Source organism: Plectrocnemia conspersa, unplaced genomic scaffold (assembly GCF_051122295.1).
Source record: "Plectrocnemia conspersa isolate PC_06_02 unplaced genomic scaffold, ASM5112229v1 ptg000008l, whole genome shotgun sequence".
NCBI classification, from domain to species: domain Eukaryota; kingdom Metazoa; phylum Arthropoda; class Insecta; order Trichoptera; family Polycentropodidae; genus Plectrocnemia; species Plectrocnemia conspersa.
The window spans coordinates 19582287-19607767 of record NW_028277172.1 but is presented as its reverse complement, the minus strand read 5'-3'; the positions used below and the strand labels follow the sequence as shown (position 1 = coordinate 19607767).

Sequence of the window (25481 nt, the reverse complement as noted above, 5' to 3'; positions counted from 1 at the left end):
CGCTGGAGAGAAAGCATCTCGTGTTAAATTTTATAGTAATGCATATACTGTGTTATTTTGTAGCTAACGAGCAAACTAAAGTTGTTATTGAGACTGTGTATGCTCAATCTTAAACTATTTTTTATTAGACAATAGAGAATAAAACTGATCTTTAATTTTGCTAATGACCAGAAATAAGGCATATGGCTATGTTCTTTCGCAATGGGTGGTCCAAAATTTAAATGTTATTCGTCTCTGAAATGGAAATGAGCCAAAAAGTTAGTATAGGCAATAAACTGAAAAGACGGGAACCGCATATTTAACGTTTTCGTGTAGGTTTTATAGTCATGAACATAAAACTACGCCTGTCACTTTTTTGCTTTATAACTTCTGTGCTAACAAACTATTGCTTGCAAAAGAAACATATTATTAAATGCAATGTATACATATTGTTATCATTATATAAATTTATTTACCTATACTCAACAATCAGACTATAGAACTTTTATAAATATAAAAACATACAATGAGCTTAAAAATAAATTTCGAAAGCAAATTTATTTGTGTGATTGTGTTTACACATTCGTGTACATGTGTTTTTGACATTCGCATATTACGTAACAACGCATAAAAAGTATTAAATAAGGAAAAACAGAGTTAACCTCTCGTACGTATAGTATAAACATATATAATATATATATATAGTTAAACGGTTATCACGGTTTGCTAAAAATATGTTATATATGATTAAAAAAATAATATTAGCAGATATTTTTATACATTGTAAATAAATTTCAAAATGCAGTCTAGAAAAAGCAACCGTTTCGTTTATTACGTGTCATATTTTAATGATATAAATGTATTTTATATACAACATACATATTTTACGATTAAGGGCTCAGACCTTAGGAATATATCGCAAGTATCTTATAAACTAGTAAAAGATGCCGTTAAAAATGGCTAGAGAAATGTCTGCAATTAGAGACATTTATTTTATCACAGACAGTAAGAAAAGGGTCAAGGAACTGAGATTCAAAGGTACCAAAGCTTTATATAAATTGTGGTTTTCAGAAAAAATAAAAAAGGTTAAACTTGACTCGGCATTATTAAGACTGGATACTTGATGATAGGGCGAAAGTAATTTGGTCTGACAAATTAACTTTTAAGATACGGTGAAAATAACCATTGTTCTTATATTCTAAATTAAGTGTTCTAAACCTAATTCCTCATATGTTTAAATTGAATTGATATTTTTTCTAAGTATAGTTTATGTGACTCAAGAGTCTAAGAATAATATTTTATTATATAAAAGGTCAAACATGAGGGTCAAAGCCTTATAACTGACAGTGTATGGCAGCAGCAGTAGCAGAAATCATAATAATGTGCCTAAATAACTATCATCAAACTTAAAAAAATATATTTATTAGTTAATTAAGCTTATGTGACTTTTAAATACCAGAATGACCCTTTACATGACGAAAATTACAGGGTTAAATAATTGTTTAAGATTTAAATTCAATAAAACCGTTTTAGCGATTTTTTTCCATAAAAATTTTTACGCTAAGAAAAATATATAAATTTGTAGCAACTGCTCTTTTAAGATAACTATGTTTTTCGGCATCAAATTTAAAAAAGTTTTTAACATTTATAAGAACCTAAAAATTACTTTAAAACTGCTTTCCGATAACGCTTTTTGAGAAATAAAAATAATAAATGCATTACGTTTATTATAGGTTTTCTAAAAAAAACTGCGAACTGCGCCAAGCCTTAGGGATATAAATGGTTCTTAGTCATATCCTGATACAGTGAATCTTTTAGTGCTCTCATCTAATGCCTCATCACAACAGCCCTTGACCAATCGCTTGTGTTATTTAAAGACTCCATTCAAAAATAGCATGCATCCAACTTTTTTACATGCGCTAGTCGGGCTCACATTTTAGGCATATTCTAGAGATGATCTTACTCGGTGACTTTTTGAGACTGGAGTCTTCAAAGCTGTATTTAAAAATTAAATCCTTATTTAAGGGGCAGTCAGGTGTCTTACTTTGTTTTCCTAAGAACGACGACAACTCGCAAATGGTGCGTCGCTAAGGGTCTGCGTTCCACAGATAAGATTCTATGTGAACAATGTACTCAGTGGTGTTATTATTATTAAATTACCAGTGTCTTTTTTATGTATATTTTTATACATGAATTAAACTTTAATGTAATTTTAAATAATTAAAGTGACACCACTAAAATTATTGCGATTAATATATATTATAATTTAGTGCCATTTAAATCGTTATTTTGTAAGGTTTACTTATAAATAAGTTTAACGTTTGCCATTTATATGTGAATGTGTCATATTTAATTATAGAAGTAAAAGCAGTCTATTTTCTATGAAGTTCGGAGATGTCTTTCTTGAGCTGTGGGAAAAATTGTAAATGCATGTCACTAGTTTTAACACTTACATGTACGGCGGTTGATCTTTTACTGCTTTGAGGTACCTCATATAGTTATATATTTACACATTTAACTTAAAAAATATTAAATAAAAAGCTTTATACGCATACATTATATTTTTTTATTTAAATCAATGTAAATGATTTATATAAAAAATAATATCGATGAATTAAAGAGTACGAAATTTTTAAAAATTACAAGAAAAATATATATTTATTTTAATAACAGTATTGAGAGCTTCTGAAATGATATAAGAAATCCATAAAAGCCGATAAATATATAAAAAAATATGTAAAATAAATTAAAAAAATTTAATAATAGAAAAGTGTTAAGAAAGTATTAATCATACTAATACAGAAAAGTAGTAATATAAATCAAAGCAATAACACGTTGAAAATCACTGTTTTTTTTTGATAATGCACTATAAATGCAATATATAATAATAATCAATAAATAAAAACAGAAATAATTATGTAAAAATACATAAAATGTATACTAACAAATTAACAAATGTGTATAAATTACAACTCACTACTTAAAATAACAACCAATGGATAAAGTTTTAAAAATATGCTTAAAATAACATTTTTTTTAAGTATTAAGATATATTACTTATATTTTTATATTTCACTGTAAATTCACAGGCGTGAACCCAATGCGTTGGAGCGGGGTAAATAATTAACAGCTGAGTAAGTCAATCAGACATTACGAATACCTAATCTATTTGACTGGGAATTAGTGACATTTATTTATTTAAATATAAACTATTATCTATATTATAATTTACAGTAAATATATTACACTTTGGTGCTGGTTTTTAATTTTATAAATTTATTAGAGTGTAACAAAATTTTGTAAAATATCTTACATATATATATGTAAGATATTTTACAATTTATTATGAAATGATAATCGAATCAATTGATTCAAATTAAAGATAGAGCCTTCATGAATTATCCCTTGTCAAAAATGCTAAATCAACTGATACATAAAGATGTACGTTCCCGAAACAAATCGGCAGAATTTTCAATAGACCTTCCCATTTATGAGGCGCACCTAAAACTCATTTATCATAATATTTCCCTTTTATGGATGTGTCCCATGACGCTTAAGTCATAAAGCCCGAAAGATAAAAATTATATAAATTATTTTACTAAAATAATTACTACATATGTATTAAAAAGATTTTATAAAAATAATAATAATCAAATTGAAATTTATTGGCAATAAAATTTTCACAGCATCTATTTATTTGTGTATTATAAATATTTGTATTTAAGAATTTATTTTATATATTTAATGTTTATTATCTATTTTTTAAATATTTATATATATATACACATATTGAAAGTGGGTCTTTCACATTTTTTATTGTTCGCATTTGCTAGCGTTTATTTAATCGAAAGAATATCAATTTTCAATGATGACAAAGCGCAAAGCACAACGAGTAAAGCTGTCAAATTGTATACAGAATCAAGGTATCAAATATTTACTTTAGGCGTTGCAAAAAATCGAATTAAAACATGTGAAAATATTTTATGTGTCACACCGGACATTTGTCAATTCGAAAGCCTTTCATGCGTGTATATTATAAATGGGTCATATATAAGAAAAAAAATATGATTTATTTTCTGAAAAAAGTGTTTATTTAATATAACATATTATGTTTTAAAATAAGCTGAGAAATATTCTTTACAAATAAAATACAAGGTTAGTAAAAATAAAAGTAAATTTATATTATATTAAATATGCTTTAGTCGCAGCAACTTTGTGCTCGTAGTGTGTTCTTAAAATAAGTGTTGAAATACCTAATCCTGTGTTTAATATCAGCAAGATTTAATAATCTTTTTTTAATGTATGAAAGGGAAAACTGCTCTTAAAATTTATTGCGAATATAAATTGTTGATATAAAAAAGTAAAAGAATACCGGTTATCGCTGATGAATCACGGTTAAAAAAAAGTTCTTGAAACTATTTTTTCTCAGATTAACCCAAACAAAATAAAATAAGCTAAGACCTATATGATAGTTGAATCAAAATTCAGATCAACGCTAAAGATTCAGTCGTTCAATACTATTTAAAACAATGATGATTTTTTTATGCCACCCTCAGACATTTTAAATAACTATTATTTTTTATTAAATTTTAAAGTGCAGCTTCAAACAGTGTTTCAAGCATCCAGTACCATTCAAAGAAATCATTTTACAAAAAATCCTTCTTTTTTCTTATTTTTAAATGCATTAAGAGTACTCATAGGACGTCGATTCATTAACGTCCGATGGACTCGGCACCACTTTAACATCGTCCAAGTTCAATTATATGCCGGACCTGAAAAAAAGGTATTAATGGAGAGCTAAAAAGCCGTCGAGGTGTTCAATTGTCCGAGGAGACCACCTCACCCCACACTTCAGTATACAGCATGGTATGAATGCTGGAGCGTACAACACCTACATTCCATCGATTTCTGCGGTTCGGTTTCAATTTGCCGATCGCGGTATTTATTGTGCCTCCCGCGGGCGTAATTGCCGCCCAGCCACCCACTTTCGAGATGGATCCTTTAATTTTTCACTGGTGTAACCACCCTCAGCCAAAGCGTAGAGGTGGTATCATATCTGACAATATTAATAAATATAAAGATTGCAGACTTTTTATTTAATTCAATAATAGAAACTAAAATTTAGTTTTATTTAATCTATAATAAATTAAACATCTCGAACTATTTTTATTTTAGCTGTTATTTTTTTATAGAGTTATTTGAGACACACTTGCTGATTATATTAATATCATTAAAAAGCCTATTTAATAGATAAGCTAAGTAAAAATTCAAGATAGACGTTACACCATGTCAACACAACCAATACATATTTTTTTAATTAGTATAAAAGGAATGCGATATATTTTAATATTTTTAATTTAGTTTTACATAGTACAATCAATAGACGTTCGACATATAAATAACACTATTTTTTCCCAAGCTTAAATTTTTAAATTATGTATAACGGTAATTATCAGTAAGATTAAGAAAATACTAAAATCAATCTAAGATAAAATTATATAATATTTAATAATTCGATCTTCCAGAAATAATATCAAATGTAAAACATTAGGGGCAATATAAAAATATAATTTATAGGATATTTGCTTCGCTGATTTATGTTGTATGGAAGATATTACTACTTAGTTATAAAAATAAGGCAGTTAAGTTTAGAGATAATTCACGCAAGCATTTATTTTTAACAAATATAACTGTGCTTTACCAAACTATATGTAATAAATATGCTATGAAATATATACGATGGGTTTCAACCTACTGCATAATTTGTTATAATTTAGAGTTCATTCTAACGACCGTTTCAAACAAACAAAAAAGGAAATCAACACGTCGCAAAAGCATTGCTAATCTGCTACACACAGTATTTCACACAACAATAAAAGATAGATCTTATCTTTATATTAATAATATTGTACAAATCACTTTATAGCATATAGGTTCCGAGACGGTAGTCACTCACAAATACTGTTGAAAAAATAATCTTTATTTGGAAAGGACAACACATTTTATTATGCGCATAATAATATTGTTGTTTTACAATTACGTAAATAATTTAATTTTAATAAGAACTCTTGTGAAATAAACCAAAAATATTTTGTTATTGTAAATTTTATTATAGATTACTTATTTTTATACACACAATATTATAAATATGTTCCTCTATCTATGAACTAGAACTACAGTAGAGTATCCATAAATAATATAAAACATCAAATACATTTATATTTAATACAAATAATGCTAATCTTAATAAGCAACCTCAAAACCTATTTGTTAAAGTTTTTTTCAACCACTCTTAAGACCGCAAAGTAAACCTAATATTACTAATTTAGTAATAAAATAGTTTCATCTTTGTTGAGTCTGTCTAAATTACTCAATGGCTTCTATCTAGTTATTGATCACAAATTGTGTACCTGTATTTATGTATGTAGATATGTACATACTACGTTGAGATTTTTTAGACATACATACGTCACGACGTCTGATAAAAATATCTTTTTGCGTGGATGCATTTTGTATGTATTTTTATATATTGAATAATTATATTGTATTAATAAACATATTTGCATTCTAAGACTAGTTTTTTGCAATATTTGTAATGCGTTTAAAACATATCTTTTGAATCGCGAAAGGTATTTGATGTGTTTGCTCTACATAATTTTTCATGGAATCTTATGTAAATAAAAGAGTTTCTAAAATTACTAATTAATTAGTAATTTTAAATAATATTTATAAACGATATATTACGCGCCCTTAGAACTGATTCCTAAGCCATGCCGCTAATACGCCACTGGATGAACTCACCCCATTGCTCCCCAAAATGCTCCTCATCACGCCTGGCGGACCCCCCCGGAACGGGTTGGTTCCGTATGCTTAAATATGTGAAGCCTCCGTTTTAACAAGGGTCGGCACAAGAAGAGAGAGAGGAAAAAATCGAGCACATTAATGCATAATATGAATATAAAAACGTTTAGATGGAACACTCTGCGTGAAAGAATAATGTTTCTTAATGATGGATCGATCTTGGAGAGCTTCGCCTGAAATATTGAGATAAAATTCATAATTTGGATATATCATTCTCGAAGTGTGCGTAATCGCCGCGGTTATGTTGAAGCTTCCGAGAGAGAAAGAAAAAAAGGTTTGTATAATGTGATGTATTCAAATAAGACGAATTTGAATATCTGTTTGAGGGCGTCGTTAAATACATGAGAATTTTTTAAAAGACCTGAATCAAATTATAATGATTTTATCAATTCAAATCAATTTAAACTATATCTATATTCTATTATAAAATTTGCGTAACTAATGAGTGTTAAACAGTTAATTAGGATGATTATTGTCTTTACGTCGCTTCTTTCCAATATTTATGATTGTTGTCTTATAATCTTGAGTTATATAATCCTGAATTCACTTTAATGTTTTTATGACTCTGAATCGAAGCTGAGTATTTAAGCTGGGTCTGATTTATCTAAAGCGTAATATTAGTTAATAATTCCTAGAATCTCTGTCTTTTAAAAATAATAATATTTAATGCTTATTATTATTGTTTTTTTTATAAATTAAAGCATATGATGCATTAATGTAATTTTTCACAAATTTTTTTAGTTTAATCAACCAAACCACTATTTAATTTACAATTAGACATAATAAAGGTTAGGCTATATACAATAGAAAAAGTTTTAAGCCAAATTTATTGGAGTATCTTAATATTACGCTAATTAATTATAAAAACTAATGATAAATCCAGCCTTGGCATGATAAAAAAAAAGGTTTTTTTTAGAATTGGACACCATTGTAAGACAATTTTTTAGATGAAGTAAAAATTCTCGTCATTAAACAGAAAAAATAAAAGTATGTGGCGATCATACACAAACACAAAAAATAACACGCAAGTGTTTTTACTGTAAATATTCTCCGTCATTGAAAATAGCGTAAAGGATTGGGACTACACAAGTCTTCGTTACAACCAGAAAAAAGGCAAGACCTTTTGAGGACCTTCCACGGACATCATCCCTGCGCCAGCTTCTCCACCATCGCTCAGAGAAAACATATCATGGTCTAGTGGCCTAAGATAATATTCTTTTGACACAATTGATGCTGATAGTGCATCTAGGCACATTGCTTATCGCTTTGCTTTCTTTTGAAAACTACTCCCTTCTAGGTCTTGCATTAATAGATTACCAAGATTAGAGTTTGTATAATACTTACAAAATATATAGCAAATCACATATATACATACTGTTTTTGATACACTATCGCCTATAATATATTGGTATTTAAAATAATAAGAACTTTTTTTCAACGATTTTTAAAATTTTCTGTGGCTTGTTTTTTTAATTAAGGAGTATTTATAATCAATAAAAAGTCAGATGTAGAATTTTTTTAGGTATAACAAAGATTATTAAACAGGCGTACTAAAATGTAAAATGCAAAGCTGGTTGTGAAGCTTTTACACTAATGAAAAAAATACCATAACTGCATATCTGTTTATTATTTTGCACGCTTTTACTGCTTTGGAATAATTAATTTATATTTTAATGTTTTTCTTATATTTTAAATGAAAACTTATATTAAAATGACTCATATTTACTGCTGTATATAAAAGAAGTTGAAATTATAAAATATTTATTAAAACTGAATAATATACTAACACTTTAATTTAATATTTTATTTAGATACACATACATGTGTGACATCAGTAAATATGAGTTGAAATTTATATTTTTAATTATATATATTATTATTATTGTACTTTTTTTGTGTATATGTAATCAATAACATTATATTTCCAGGAAATATAATTACATATATGCCATATAACTGAATAACTGAAAGGCAATCGCAAAATAAATAATTGGCAACAGATCCAAAGATTGAATTGGACGTTAAATTTTTTATTACTACTCGATAAATTATTGGACGTTTGCCATCGTTACAGAACGGAGGTTTTTTAATACCAATTGAAATTAATAGAATTTTAAAGCTTTATCAAACATTATTTTATTTAACTGTTTGATTTAATTTTGCCTTTACTTAACTGCCGTTAAAATACATGTATGTATACGATACACCTATATTAAATTTCGCATGTAATTATTTTAGTGAATGTCTAGGTATAATATAAAACATATTAGAGCGTTATCATCTCGCTGTCAACTAATCCGGGTCAGCAAAACTCTAATGAAAGATTCATGCTTTCATGTTAAATTAATGACGGCACATATGTGTTTAGTCACGACCGTACAGGAAAATCGGATTGAGTTTCAGAGATGATTTATTTAACTTGTGTATGTGTACCCTAATTTCGTAATAATATCATAATACATTAAACGCTACAAAGCAATTTGTGAGATACTATATTTTTATTTAATTTATATTTATATTTTTTAGTCTGAGATTGTCGTGTTTATACTAACTTACTGGTACCAGATCAAGTTTTTATATTTATAATAATATATATATGACTCAATCTTTAAAATCGAACGACCGAAAAATCGAAAACTTCAATTTTGAAACTGTAGTCTTCAAACATTACGGTGGAAGTATTTTCATTTCTTCCTTCAGATTGTTTGTCGTTCTGTGTTATTGCTTCTGAAAGTCACTACAAATAGCGTGCGCTTAGCTGTCTGAATACTTAACACAACTCATGCAATTTCGCAATAAAGTTTCGTGAGATTAAATTGCAAACGTCCATTGCCAGAATCTTGCCTTAATTGTTCCTTCGCAATAAACTTCGAGAACATTTGCTCGTGAAATAATTTCAGTACAGAATGTTTATCTCAAAACATAGTAAATAAAAAATGATCGTATGTGCAATAAAACATTTAAGTGTTAGGATGGTGTTTAGGGATTATAAAGGTTTTACCGTTAATAACATTCTGAATTATAGTCCAAGATTAGTCCATTCATAGTATGGTATTGTCAAGTAACTGCAGTACTGTTCCATAATTAAATTCGTTTAAAACTCTTGCTAGGTTCGGTTAATATGGTCGTGAATAAGGGATACTCAGACACTATGGACACTTAGGTCGTAGTATAGCATGGCGAGGGTCACATCCCTGAAGTGTTTAAATATTTCATCGTGCGATATGTTCATACTCCTTAATTTAAGAGCGTTGTGTTAATGAAATTTTGTGTCTCGTCGTGTAAGGCGACAGAAAACGTGCTCTGTCTAGAAAATTATGTATAATGACATGACGTCAAGATTCTAGATTTGAGCGTATAAAAGTAATATATCTATTTTTTAAAAGAATTGATCCTATGTTTCTATATAATTTACAGCAAATTAAGTGCCACGGAAGATTCTGCAGAATTATATTTTAGGATATTTAATATGTATTTATTAATTTTAATTAGTACTACTAAGACCTAAAACAGGTCATGATAATGAAAATAAATATTATTATATACATGAATTAAATATATAAACTTCGGCAATTTGCTATTAATAAATCTTTAAAAATGCTCATTACAATTAAAATATATATTTTTGCTGTTTAAGAACTATTTTGTTATGATTATAAAGATCTATATATTTGAAATAAATCTGTAAACAAACGCTTTTGATCATATCTACTCAGAGAAACGACATGATAAATATAAAAATTGGTGGAAATACACATATGATCCACATATAATAGTAAAAAAATAAATAAAAATAAAAACATTGCGAATTTAATACATCGGTTTAATAATTTAGTATAATACAAAACTGAAACATAAAATGTAAATCAGTAACTTGAAAAAAAATATCTTAATAAAAAAATGAAATAGGACTGATGAATTAGATGTAAATATAATTAAAGAAACTAGGAACCAAATTATATTTTTTGGTAAATAAAACATTCTCCGAAAAAAAAATACCTGATAATTTGCTACTATTATACATATACCAAAAATAAAAAATAGTGAAAAGATTGAGTTAATGAGACTAATTAACATGTTGTCTTGTATAGAAAATGTGATGTAGAAAGTAGTAATCAAACAATTAAAGAATTTTAATATTACTCAAAACATTCTATGTGAACAACAATCGAATTCAGAGTAAAACATTTCACTGAAGCAACGTTACAAGTACTTATAAATGATTGGTTGTTAGCCAAAGATACAAACAAAATCATTGAAGCGGTTTTCTTTGATTTCACGAGAGTTTTCGAAACAATAGACAGAATATTAATGTTGAAGAAATGAAATAATATCAGTATAAAAAGAGTTTAATAATTATTTAAAAGAAAGCATTAAAATAAATTACGCGTATTCCAAATATAAAATAACATCTCACGGTGTACCACAGGGTCTTTATTGGGACCATTGTTGTTTATATTATATATCAATGATATAATTAATAAAATAAAAAAATGTATAATACATCTCTTTGCGCCCGACACATAAATATATTGCAATAAAAAATAGATAATTTTATTATTAAACTAAGTTTAATATAAATATGTTTAAAAAATAATGTATTAAAATTAAATAAAAATAAAATTCAATGTATGCCTAATAATTATCAAAAATATGCTAGATAATCATATAAAAAAATAATAGATAACTTAACTGTAAGAATTTTTAATAATTAAATAAATTTAGAAGTGATTGTAAATAAAAAAATAAATTTTAAGGAACATTGTAATAACATTTAAAAAAAATTAATAGAAAAATAGGTATATTAATCACAAGAAAAAATATGTAAAGTATATTATTATAAGCACAAAAAAAATAATTAACAATAGTGTTATATTGCCCCCATTATACTTATTGTGCAACAATATTTGATATGTTTAATAAATTAGATAAAATTACATTACAGAAATTACAAAATAGGGCAGTGAAAGTAGTTTTAAATAAAAATAGATTTACTAGTTGTAAAAGTCTAATTGATAGATTGGAATGGTAAAATATTTAAGAAATATTGAAAATGAATTTATATGGATTTCTATTTTGCATACTTTTGCCAAAATTTTCATACAAAGCGAAATTTTGTTGAACTTACATTTTTTATGTGATATTGTTATAAATTGCATATGAATTTAACTAACAAAGGACAACAATGTGAAAGAAATCTTTATTGTACTACTTTACTCTTTTTCTTAAATAATTTATAATAAACATCTTGATGTATATTTTTATCGCTGCTTATCATTTTATTATATGAAATGATACAAATATTATATAAAAGACAGGAAAATAGTGACAGTAAAATAGGTAGGATGAAAAATAAGCTGCTAGTCCATTTAAACTTTGCAAAAGTTATTAGCCTATAGTTAAAACAACCCTTAAATAATCAAAATATTTTTTTTGTATTCTGCTGCAGTCATTTATCATGCTTTAGTCTAGAGTCAACATTTAATTTTGTATGATTCAACATATAACTTTAAAGAATTATTACAAATAGAAGAAAAATGAACACATTCAAGACTTAGATAAATTTTACTATTTTTTTCATTATTTATTCTGTCCATAATACGTCTCACTTTATTCTTTATTTACTTTTAATAAGTAATAAGAAATTATTTTTAGAACACTTTCAACAGAATTTGCATAAATTAATTGCAACTACGCGAATATCGGTGGTTGCAATAAGATTATTGATTGACATTACACAAACTAATATTGATTTAGTTACATAATTACGACTTTAGTAGTGACGCAATTAATAATTTTGCTATGACCAAAAAGTTGTAAGTATGTTATAAACTGTATTTGTTCAATATAAAGCATTATTTTTTTTATAATTGTTATGTTTATTAATGTAAAAAACTAACTCTTACTAAATATTTACACTGAGGATTAACTAAAATCGCTCAAATTGTTTTTCAGCAGCACTGTTAATTTCCAGCCCTTTTTATACAATAATATTATAACTTTTGTTTAAACAACAAATTAAACGCTTGTTTTTAATTACGTAACCCACCAAAACCCCTAACGAGCTCGTAAATCACGCAACCCTGGGAGGAAATTTTAATACTTTGAAGACCATAAAACAAAAACGAAACCGCCGAAGCCCGTTTTAGATTTGTTAGCAATAAAAGTGATTTTGACTTTGCGTGACGCAAACGCTTATTAATAGTCATTGCAAATTATTGTCGAACGACATGTATTTACGTTTTTACCCCTGAATATGAGAAAATGGCACGAAACGCGGAACGGTGAAGGTTAAAAGCGACGATCAATTCTCGGAGCTAATGCAATTACACAATGAGGATAAAAGGAGCGAAAAAAAACGTAATAAAAGAGATATATGAAGAAAAAATATACAAAGGCAGAAAATCATATTCTGGTGCATCTAAATTTAACCTTGACACAATGAAGTTATTTTTAAAACACTCCACAAAAAAAAATAATGCAAACATACAAAAGTAAAAGGATAAACGCCGCCGTGATGCCAAGCGAAAGAAAAATTTTAATCTAAAAATTCTTCGCTAAATAAAGTTTTCTCATAACTGATAGTAGACGAGTTGGAGAATTTAATAATCCTTAAATGGAAAAAGGTTTATTTTATTTATTTTATATGTAAAAAAAATAGTCTGGAAACTAATACGTGCTAAGAAAAAACAAGTTATTAGCGAACGTAATTTTTCCTCTACAAAAGTGGCTTTGTTGTTAAAGCATACACCAAAAAACGCTTTAAGCATTATATTACGATAAAGCGTTAGTGGTTGAACCAAAATGTGGCTTTAATGGCTTATTCATAGTTTGCACGCTATATTTATGTGTTTTCAAGTATAATATTACAAAAAAAAATATATAAAAACATTTCGACTAATTTAAATGTTTGCTGATAGGAAAATAATCTTAACTAATTAGGAATGTAATTTGTATTTATATTTTGATTAATTTTAGTAATTTTTTTTAATGAAAATGTTAATAGAATTCATTAACTTTGCGATTTTGTATACAGTAACAAGCACTAATTATAAATTAAATATCTATATTGTTGTATATATATATATTGTTTATAACTTTATTTAGGTTTATATAAGAAGTATGTACTTATAAAAAGTTTATAAAAAAAAATATGTTAGGTCCGACGCAATATCAACGGATAATTTTTGGCCTGCACTACACTCTCTGGAATAGTTGTCCTAACCGATGTTACAACTGAAGTCGGCCGAGACCTACGACTTCGAGTAAGCGACCACACTGCCACAAATTTGCCGTGAATGACGTCCGGACGGCGGCTTCTGTCACGTACAGCTGGCATATTTGCGCGAGATCAAAAAATGTACCAAGTAATCGCAATTTTTAAATTGTCATTTTATTATGTTTGTGTGGGCACTCACCAATACAATATCAGTAAAAACTTTTCGGTCGTAAATATTCAATTTACGTAAAATCTTTGTCTGCTTATGCAAAATACCATAAGGCATAAAAATGCTACTTCAGAATATAAACACAACATGTGTGACTATCCTAGAATTTGTCACCATCGATTCTAAATAAGAATTCGTTATGTTGTGACATTCGTTATGGTGTGAAATCTAGGAAAATACATAAGGATATTCGAAACGACTTTTTTTAACAAAATCAAGTACCACTAATTATTTTTAAAATATTTAATTTTATATGAAAAAAAATATAATAACGATATCTGTTAGAAGAATATACTATCAAAGATATTTTTAATCCCTTTTGGTGCCCTAAAATATTCAAAAATGTCAGTAAGAGTCTGTTGAAGTCCCCGATAAGCATGTGGTATTATAACTTGACCACGTGATTACGACGCAGCGCTCGACATGCGTGTTGACCATAGGATGCCTACGCGCATACTGAAATTGAACCAAATTACTCGTTCTATCTCAGTTTGCGAAAAATCATATCATTATCTCCCTCGGAATTCACCTGGACTCCAAGCTTAAATTTAATAAACATATAACCGAACTTAAATCTAAAGGGCTCACAGCCATTGCGGCGTTAAAACCAATTTTTAATCGAAAAAGTGCGCTAAATACTAAAAATAAAATTCTATTATATAAGCAATTAATCAGACCGGCAATGACTTACGCCTGCCCAGTGTGGAGTAATACGTGTAATACTAACTTTTCTAAGCTACAAGTTGTTCAAAATAAAGCTATAAAAATAATTTATAATACACCTTTTTATACTAACCTCAAAAAACTTCATAATAAATATTTAATTCCAACTATTAAAGAACATGTTCACCACCATACTAATAATTATTATAAAAAAATACCGCGAAATCATACTAACCCGTTAATCTCAAGAATCGGTGATTACGACAAAAACAAACTCAAATTTAAATATAAACACAAAATGCCAAAGCACATCTTGCTCTGACGCATAAATTTTATCTATTAATTTAACAGCTCCAGGTCCACGAGTTTTATATTAAAAATATATATTTATAATTTATAATTTTTTTTTTTTTGTTAAAGGTGTTTTTGTACTTTGACCTAAACTTAACGTATTTTATGTTCTTTTATTATTCTTATTTTTGTAATTCCTCTTAATTTAGCTAATCAATCGTAAATTGTGATAATGGTTATTAACCAGCAACCAATGAAATGTAAATATTTATGTTTATAAAAATGTATTATTTAATTATGTAATAAACAAAAATTAAAAAAAAAAATATCATTATCTCTTTCACTGTCGTCGAAAGGGAAAGTATCTCACGACTCGCGCTCGAAAGAGCAGCTCCGACTTCGGTTTCTTTGACTTCGGTCCGTTTGCCGACAACGTTCGGAAGCGCTCAAAGCTAGCCAAGTCGACTGAATTAGCCCCACTTTACCTCCCGTTCTCGGTAACCTCGGACAACTTCCGAGAGATTTTAGAGCGGGCAAATCTTGACAAACCTTGGTCAACTTTCAGAGAGTGTAGTGCGGGCATTAAAGTGTACATAAAAATATTTACATATATAAATTATTTTATATATAACGGGTAATTATAAATATATATGGAACTAGGCTTATGATGAAAATAATACGGATTAAAATGCCTAGCATATTCTGGATTATATATCCTTACTTTCCGAATATCTCTCGTATTAAAGAGTACCTACCTTTGGGTGACATGTGTCAGCACCATAATAATAATATGTGTCAAGTTCTAGTTAAAATAAAATGTGTCATATATAATACATAAATATTTTAACGCACAAACAAAGAGCCATATTAAACAGAGTGCCGGATATAGAGCAGGTCTCAGGGGGTTTTCCCTGTTTTTTCGATAGTTAGACCAAACTGAGTTATTTTTGCGCTCATTAGTTAGAAACTAGGCAAAAACTCGTCAGCAAAAACCTTTTATAGCACAAGACATTAGTAGAGTTTCGTAAAAAAAATCCATTCTCATGTCAGAGACGCATCTGCCGTGCGGGAAATTGGCGTCGAGTTTTAAACTTGCGCAATATCACACAGTCTCATGGCTCAAGCGAAAGCTCAAGAGAAAGTTCTCAGGCCGCTTTATTAGATTCGAAACTTCATCGACAACCACGTTCGAATCGAGCGAAAGATTTCCGCGATTTGCCAGGATACGAGGCAGCGAACAAACCGACAATTTGCCATATTGAATCGTTTAGCGAGAGTTTATGGAATTGCTTTAAAAAAATTGAAGAAGAAAACCTCGTCGATTGCAAGTTGAGAAACGGCGTTAAAACTTTCGATAAGAAGCAACCGACAAAATTTTAGTTTTGTTACTTTGCCTTCGATAGATATAAATTCGTTAAAATGAATTGTGAACATTAAACGATCAAAATTAAATGGAGTTTTAACATTAATTATTCACAAATCGTTTTTATATTAAATTCCGTAACTAGCTTTTTATTTGCTTAGAAAATAGTTTTATACTTCCTATATTTTTTTTGTGAGACTATTAAGGCATCAATAATATATTCAGATTTAGTTTTAATAAATAACACGAATAAGTAAAAATACAAGGTGTAAGATAGCGACGTTACTGATGAGTTATGGGTGAATTAAGCTAGTAAGAAGTAAAAGTGGATTTATGTTATAAAATTTATTATTAATATATATATATATTATTTTAATAATAATTTGACAATAATGTTATAAACAATAGTAGACTGAAATTTATTTTGTACATAACTTAATTGACGAATACACGACTTTAAAATTAATTATAAATGAGTTGCCATTATTTTTGTTTTATAAATATTTTCAAAACATAATAAAACGGTCAATTGACTGACCATTTAAAACAATATAGCCGTACTAACAAGTAATAAGTAGCATTTTTTATCGATATAGTATATGTTCAAATATTAACATTTATGAATTAAAATAATAAAAAAATAAATATATATTTGGTTAACTTTAGAAGCGTTCCAATGATTATATAGTAAGCGAATAATTATATTATTCAGTTAAATTTTATATTTGCAAAAAAAAACTACATTGCAAAAGAGTTTGGTAAACTAATATATATAAATACAAAACTTTACACATCTATCGTTTGTTTATTGTATACAATCCTTTTGAACTCGGCCCATTTTGACCGACGTAATCGCGTGGCATTAGTCTCCGAAAAACAGCCAAAAAGAAAAATTCGATCGTTTGGCAGCACTGGCCAGTATGAGGAAAAATTACCGCATTTTCTACCCAAAGTAAAGTTCAATTTGTCAACACGGCCGGACAATGGGCCCAATAGACCCGAGGCGACACGCACGCCGCAATTTAGCAATCGGTCAGACATGTCGTTTTCTCGTTTCTTCTTATTTTCAGAAGCCTCGCGGGGAAATTATCTTAGTCCTGGCGGACGCACGCAAGGGTCGGTCTTAACAATAGTTAAGGAATTGAGGGACGAGAAATTCACGACGACCCCCAGAGTCCGAAACAGTCAAGATATAGAACACGGCATTTGCTTCCGAAAGGTCTAGATTTATCTTCGAGAGGATCGAGATAAATTTCTGGCTCAGTTCCACCCCCTCAAGAGTACTACTATTGTTCTAGCCGTATGCAAATCGACGCTCATTATCAGTCTTGCTAATTTAAATTTATCATAGAATACATTTTAATATAAAAATATAATAATACAGCAAAATAACCAAATCAAACTACAAAATTATATAACGTTATTATTATGCAATTTTTCACTAAAATTGTTTTACTATACACATATCGTACGTATGACGTAATATAATTTATTATGAAAAATATCGATAAACCATTACCGTTTTGCACCACAGAATTCAGAGTCAGCATACAACACACACACACATGCGATTTTCGACAGATAATTTATAGTCTTGAGACATATGATATGCCAAATGTCAGAAAGGACGGGGCCAGAATGTAAAATCGGCTTTCAGGATATGAATATTTCATCAGGACACGAGTCAACAGTGTTTCCACACGTTGGCTCTCAGGACTTTTATACACGTAAAGTTGGCAAGGTAGAGAGAGAGAGAGAGAGAAATTCACGGTTGGAAATTTAATACGTCTCATAGCCGTGGAGGCATTTTGCTCACCTGCTTGACAAATGTTGCCCGAAAAGCGAGGGCGAAAGCTCGAACCGCGTTCAAATTCCGAATATCCTCCCTCACTTCGTCTTTTCGGTTCCGTTCTTGTTAAAGTAAAAAAAGGGTCTAAATAACACTCGTCACGTGTTGTAAACTTACTTTTCGCCTAAGAAAATGTAGGCCTATCTCTGAACCAAAGTCCGCAAAGCCTGAGATAGACCTATCGTTTGTTTGCAAAATCGATCAACCGGAAAGCTGTCCCCCTGATGTGCGTCAAAAACAATTTGCTCGACTTTAGCGTAATTGAATTTAACCATGGATTAAATTAGCGGTCAGATTAATTATTTTGGAAATATAGTGAACGCTAGGTGAGTTATTGTAATAGCACCATCAGTTTTTTACAAGTTTTAAATGACCAATTTAATTTGGCGAGTGCGTAAATGTTAGCTCTAAATGATTTATTAAGTAATGTAAATATACAACAAAGAAACCCTGAATAATAAGCGCTGCAATGTATTTCAGTAGTACCTTTTTAAAAAAAGTCACATTTTTTGTCACCACCATAATGCATGCATTTAAAAATACGAACAAAATCATTAGAGCAGTTTTCTTGGATTTCGACAGAGCTTTCGAAACAATAGAAATTTGAGAATATCGTTATAAGTGAAAGAGTTTCAAGATAATTACTTAAAAAAATAATGCAAAAAGTTAAAATAAATTATGATTATTCCAAAGAGAAATTAATATCTCACAGTGTACAAAATTAGAGCAGTAATGGTTATTTATAATATATATTAATGATATAGTTATTATTGTTAAGTTTTTTTACTATGAACATCACAGTTCGTTTCGGATTGAGTAAAAATCGATAACTTTTTATAAAACATTCTTATATATTAATGAAAATATTAAATCTTTTTAAAAGAGTTTATAAATATAAATTTAAGTAACGCATACTTTATAAAAATAAAAATAAGACAATATATTTAAATAATTTAGCATTTTTTATATAAATAAGAATTTATTTTTAGTTACATTGATTTTTGCTGTTGTAGCTTTATATAATTTTTATTTTGAAAAATTAATATTAAATACTAAAAAAGTATACTTTACAATTTTTTTATTAGAAAAAAATTAAAAAAGACTTAAATTTTATTAAAAATAAATAAAAAAACATTTTTTTTTATTAAAATTTATGAATTTAATATTCATAAATGTATATTTATTTACTTATGATTTTAATCAATTTTTAGAAAGTATTTAATATAGATCTATAAATATATTTATAAATTAAAAAATAATATCAAATATATAGTGAATGTATAAAAAATAAAATACTACCATAATTTATATTAATGTATATTAGTTTAATAAAAATTTAGACTAAATAGTCAGAAGTAATAATATGAAGTATTGCTTTTTTTTTTAATTTTTTTTGCTACATGTATTTATGTAGAAATAAGAAAATAATTTAAAATAGACGTCGATGTATAATAAATAAAATACTACCTAAATTTGTAATATTATAATTTTTTTTTTTTAAGACTTAATTTTCGCTAGTTTAATGTTTTTATGTTTTTTTATACAATATTTTTGTTATATGTAAAAACTATAATATTAGTAGTCAATCGCAAAAAAAATAAAACACACCATAATTTTTTGGCATCTAACAATAATAACTTCACACCTCATAATTTAATATAAGGATTTATAAAATTTAACCATTTTTTTGATATGTAGGGTAAAATAAATATTTCATTAATGGAATTATGTGTGATATTAAAATATGAAACTTTTATTGAATATATATTATACCTATAGTTTTTTTCAACGATACAGTAAATAGTTTTTCATATTGTAAGCAAAAACATGTTTTATAATGTTTAACTGTTAGAATAAAATACATATATAAAATATTATAAGGCAGAACAATTACCATTGCAATAATAATTAACTATAATACGATCTGGAATAAATTAAATTAATTAATATCATATTTTTATTTACCTTCAAAATAAGTTTGCTAATTGCTTTCAATCAGATCAGATCAGATCTAAATGACAGAATTATACAGAAGTGTGTTAATGGAAGTTAAAAATAATGCATATTAGAAAATCAGTATTTTACGTTAAAAAATTTATTAGAACTTAATATATTTATTAAAATTTCTTGCTAAGCTCTCAGATTTCCCTTAGCAAGCTTTTTCCTAGCTGTAAGACTTTTACGTATAAATTTTTATTTATTCGCCGCAAACTTTGTGCAAATATTGGACTCACTTATATTCATGTCCTGACTGTGTGTGGAACAGAAAAGCTTTCGCAGATCCCGATCCGTTTTCTTTGTTAAATTTCGAATTGTTAGCCCCGACTCGGTTCTCTTTGCGGAATTTAAAGACTATTTTTACAATCTCATTGTTTTTTCTGCTTTCAGCCAAAGTATCCGCAGATATTCAACGGCGGACTTCTACTTTATACCTTAGCTTTGAGAAGCTCTCAAAGGAATCGGCGAGAGAGCGGTGCGCGATAACGTTTTGACATGCTGGAGGGCTTTGGAATTACACTGAATCGACTCGATATGTTTTAAGAAAATTTTATTTCAAACAATGAAAATATTATTATGGACGTTTAAATTTTGCCTCTGCGAGATCGAGGGGAATAACTTATCTCTTTATTACCGAGGAAAGCCATCAGAGCTTTAAGGTAGTGTTTAAAACTGTCGCTGGGGAGCGTTAAATAATGGAGACTCTCCTTCGACAAATTTTGGCAAAACTTTTTTAAAAGATCAACCGCATTTATCAAACTTATGTCAAAAGAATATTTTATTTTATGGGACAAATTTTTATTAGCATATTTTCTAAGAAACTCCTCGACTGTTTCTATACATATTTATGTATTATATACAATGTTTAAGCTGCTACGTAAATAATTATAAATTACAAAACGGATGAAGATATTCAAATGCGCTCTTTAATACAGTCCTTTAAATAGATTAATTCAAGTCAGAAGATGGAAGATGTTTGCTTATTAATAAGGGTTGTGCGCGTCTCTCATATTTATACAACGATACGATCGCAAAATACAATAACTCTGTATTCGCAGAAAGGTATTTTCCTAATAATTTGCCTTGAAACATTTTACGCCAGTTGTGAAAAATTGTTTTTTTTTTCTATAGCACACATTATTAAACGCAATTTCGGTTATTCGTCCTTGAAAAACGAAATTCTGCTATATTCGGGATCTTCAAACGCGGCGAGCATACAACTGTCACTCAAAGTCGACGCAATAAAACTCATTTCGAGCTTTCGCTAAGGGTGAGAGAGCTTTCGCGATTGGAACAGGGAGTAGATACAGGGACGTAAAGGAAAATCGATTTTGTCGAAATTTATTTAAAATATTTTTTTTACTGCCAATACCAACCATATATGTATTGATACGAAACGCCACCAACAAAACCCATAATCAAGATATTTAATAACCGTGTCATTTGCGCATTAAAATAATAATTTACTATTTTCAGACAATTTATTAGCAGAGATGCTAAATATAATTGGGGATACTCTTATATTAAATTATTATAATAATACAAAATACAGAAATTAAATGTTTAATACATAAGAAGAGTGAATAATTGATATGCTTAAACTACACAGGTATAACATCATTAAATACAAATAATAATGATGATGATGTCATCTACACATCTTTGTTTGTTCTTATTTAGTTAACGTTACATCATTAATCAATAAACCCAAACCGTTACATCATTAATCAATAAAGATTTATTGTTGCCTGCTTATATTAAACCAAATACTTGTGATAGATTACTAACTTTAATCAATTTACAACATATTATTTATTTTATTTTTTAGAATAACGAACCAGGAATACGTTTGTAATCATAAATAGATTTTTATATGCTATCTTAAATATTTTATATATTTTTAACAAAATGTTTTATTGTTACATAGCCATATAATATTAAATCATTAAGTTATTCCTATGTTATTTTCTATATAACAAATTTTGATTAGGAGAAAGACAATAAATAAGAATATGATACAGCAGAAAAGTGTAGATATTTTAATGTTAAAATAAACTATTTTAATCTATAGATAGTGATTGTGACAGTATATGTTGTCAGTCATTTTATATCAACATTCTAAGTAAAAACTTTACACATGAGTTTTGCCTACAATTGCATTTTTTTTAACCTTCAATAATTTGTTATGATATATTTTTTTTATATGTATAAATAAAAAGATTTAACTTTATAGTTCAGCAAAAAAATATGATTACCATCTAAAAAATATTGAGCTTTAAATATTGTAGTTGCTATTTGTGATTAAGTAGCTATGTAAGAATTTATCCTAATATGATTATTTATATCAATAAACAGTTTAAAATTTAACTGTACATCAACTAGTAAGTCACAAAGTTAGTTGTTATGTTTGGTATTAAACAAGAGGAAGAAAAATTGTTTTTTTACATATGGTATTAACTGATGAGCTTAATGCCAATTTTTATCTTTTACGGTTTTTTCGCATACTAAAAATATTTAACGCTTAATATGAAATATAGTACATGAGAATAATACTTATGATTATATATTTTTTCTTAAGCAATATGCAATGCCTAGTGATACTGATATTTTTTAATTAAAAGTACAGAATAATTAAAATATAATAAATAAATAATTCAAAGATTAAATAATAAAATAAAGGCAAGTAAAGATACACATAATTGGATAATGCATAATACTTCTCAGAATATAAATGTATATAGAGTCTGTGTAGCAAATAATCTCAAAAGAGAATATTAGAGATCCTATAAATCAATAATTCCCTTTTTTATAAAAAAAAATGTTTTTTTATAATATAATACGGATTATATATAAAAAATTACAATATTATATTATATTATATAAAATATAATAATATATGTTTGTATAAGGGTTATGTAATATCACCGCCAGAGGTCACTCGTTACGGTCGCAAATATTAGACAAACGCCTTACCAAAGAATGGTTTTGTTTGTATGTATCGAAATCCCTTCTTTATGACGTTTTCGAGACCAGGTTTATCCCGCAGGGTTAGAATGGCCACCCGGACCGGTTTATGTGGGTATTCGCGGGTTAAAGCAATCCTGGCACGAGTATTCTGTTCCTTTTCCGAACCAAAATCGATTATATTATATTATAGATGGTTAGATGTGTTTGCGGCGTTTAGATTACCTTTTTTTATTTGTGAATGCTATTTAAATATAATTTTTTTTTCAGTTTTCAGTCGAAACTTCAAGCGAACATGAATTATGCAAACGTGTTTAAATTCATCGCGCGCGATCAAATATTTTTCTTCTTAAAAACATTCAACTTTTGGTATTTCATGTACAATACAAACATGAATTACGTACATTCTGTTTGTTTGCCTTGGTTTTCTGTGTCCAAGGGCTCTATTATGTACGTAGGGTTCAATTTTTGTGATTAAATTATTCGGTGTAACTTTTTATACCTGAAACAATATTAGGTTATCTTTTATTTGACGCAAAGCACTATGGTATTTTAAAATCTTTTTCAGCATAGTTATTATGCTAAAATCGCTAAGATAATCTTAATGTAACTATCGAGCTAATTTTATTGTCCTGACTCATGACCATTGCGTCAGTAATGTTAATTTATATTTTATTAAGGACAATGATTTTTGGTGCAACAATTAAAGTTGTCAAGGACGGTTTTTAAATATGTGTTTTACATGTAATGCAGTTTTTTCTGTGAGTGCGTCCTTAGGTTCTATGCGTTTATAAGGTGAGTTCAAATTTAGATTCCAGGCGTGAGTTGGACAACGGAATATGAAGAGAGAAGCGGTGGCTTCAGCGTTCTTCTAAGGTCCAAAGTTGGGTTGACTGAGTTTTGTTTGCACTAAGTGAGTTTAAGTTGAAGAGCTGTGGCGACTGGCGACCACCATGAATAGTAACAGACAAAAAAAGGGCAATTGTCTCATTGTTAATGCCCGTAACCAAGAATGTTCACTGTTAATAATGAGACAAACATCATGGTACAAGAGGGATTTCTTTTGACCACACAACACGGGTCGTTAAGAGAATCCCTTTTGTGACTAAACGGTGCGGATGCAATTAATCATCACAACAGCAAACCCTTTCCGTAGAATTCGAAAGTCGGAGCAAACAAAAACTCGCTTCTAAATATGCAACATCCGATTTCTCGAATTCTACGAAGCGACTCCAGCGATTGGCTAGGAGATCGACGCACAAGCGTGATTGGCCAGCAATGGTGCATCCCCCAAAAGAATATAAGCCGGACTCCGACGAGGAGACGGGAGTTGATCAGCAGTTGATCCGCAGTAGGTCCACAAGACCCAAGGCAGTCAAGCGAGAGACGAAACGCTGAGGCACGAGACAGAGACCAGACGCCAGAGAGCGGAATCAGCGGAAATCGATCTACCAGCAGCCTTCCTGAGGAACCAGCTACGCGCCCCCACCTGACACTCCTGACACCTGTCGCATGCAGCTTGAGCCATCCTGAGCATCATCAACTGCACGAACTCCGACATCACGAGAAACGTCACGCCGTATTCGTCCATAACAAACTTGTAAATATAAAATAATAAACAGTCTAATAGGATTCACCGAGGAGTCTCATTGGCCGCGAGGTCAATCACCCCTAGGATTACGTTCCCTAAAGAGCTCTTAAAGTTTTGTGCCTCAAATTTATATTTGAGACACAAAACTAATCGTGACCGGGATCACGGCCTTAGGTTTGGATCGTACGATGTGAAGAACTTCGTTGATGCACAGCTAGTGCTTTTTAATGGCCGGTGGTATAATTTTGCCTCCTCTAATAGGAGATTTTTAGGACAATTACATAATAATGGCGAGTTTTGGACCAGATTGAGGTTTGCTTTAAAAGCAGATTACAATTAAGTCATTTTCTGTGGTAAAGTTAAATTTTTGTTTCATGCTTTGAACTAATCTGCAAAATGGTTTTCTCACTATGGTGTCCCATTTTAACAAATAAAGCTTTTTTTGTCTTAAACGTTCACACCTCATATTTGTAT

General features: G+C 28.7%; 1 protein-coding gene across 1 annotated transcript in view; it reads right to left on the bottom strand.

The window, feature by feature from the left end:
- The window catches only part of Nlg3 (Neuroligin 3), a 370309-nt gene that overhangs the window by 295020 nt on the left and 49808 nt on the right, over nt 1-25481 (bottom strand). The gene's annotated exons all lie outside the window — the stretch shown is intronic.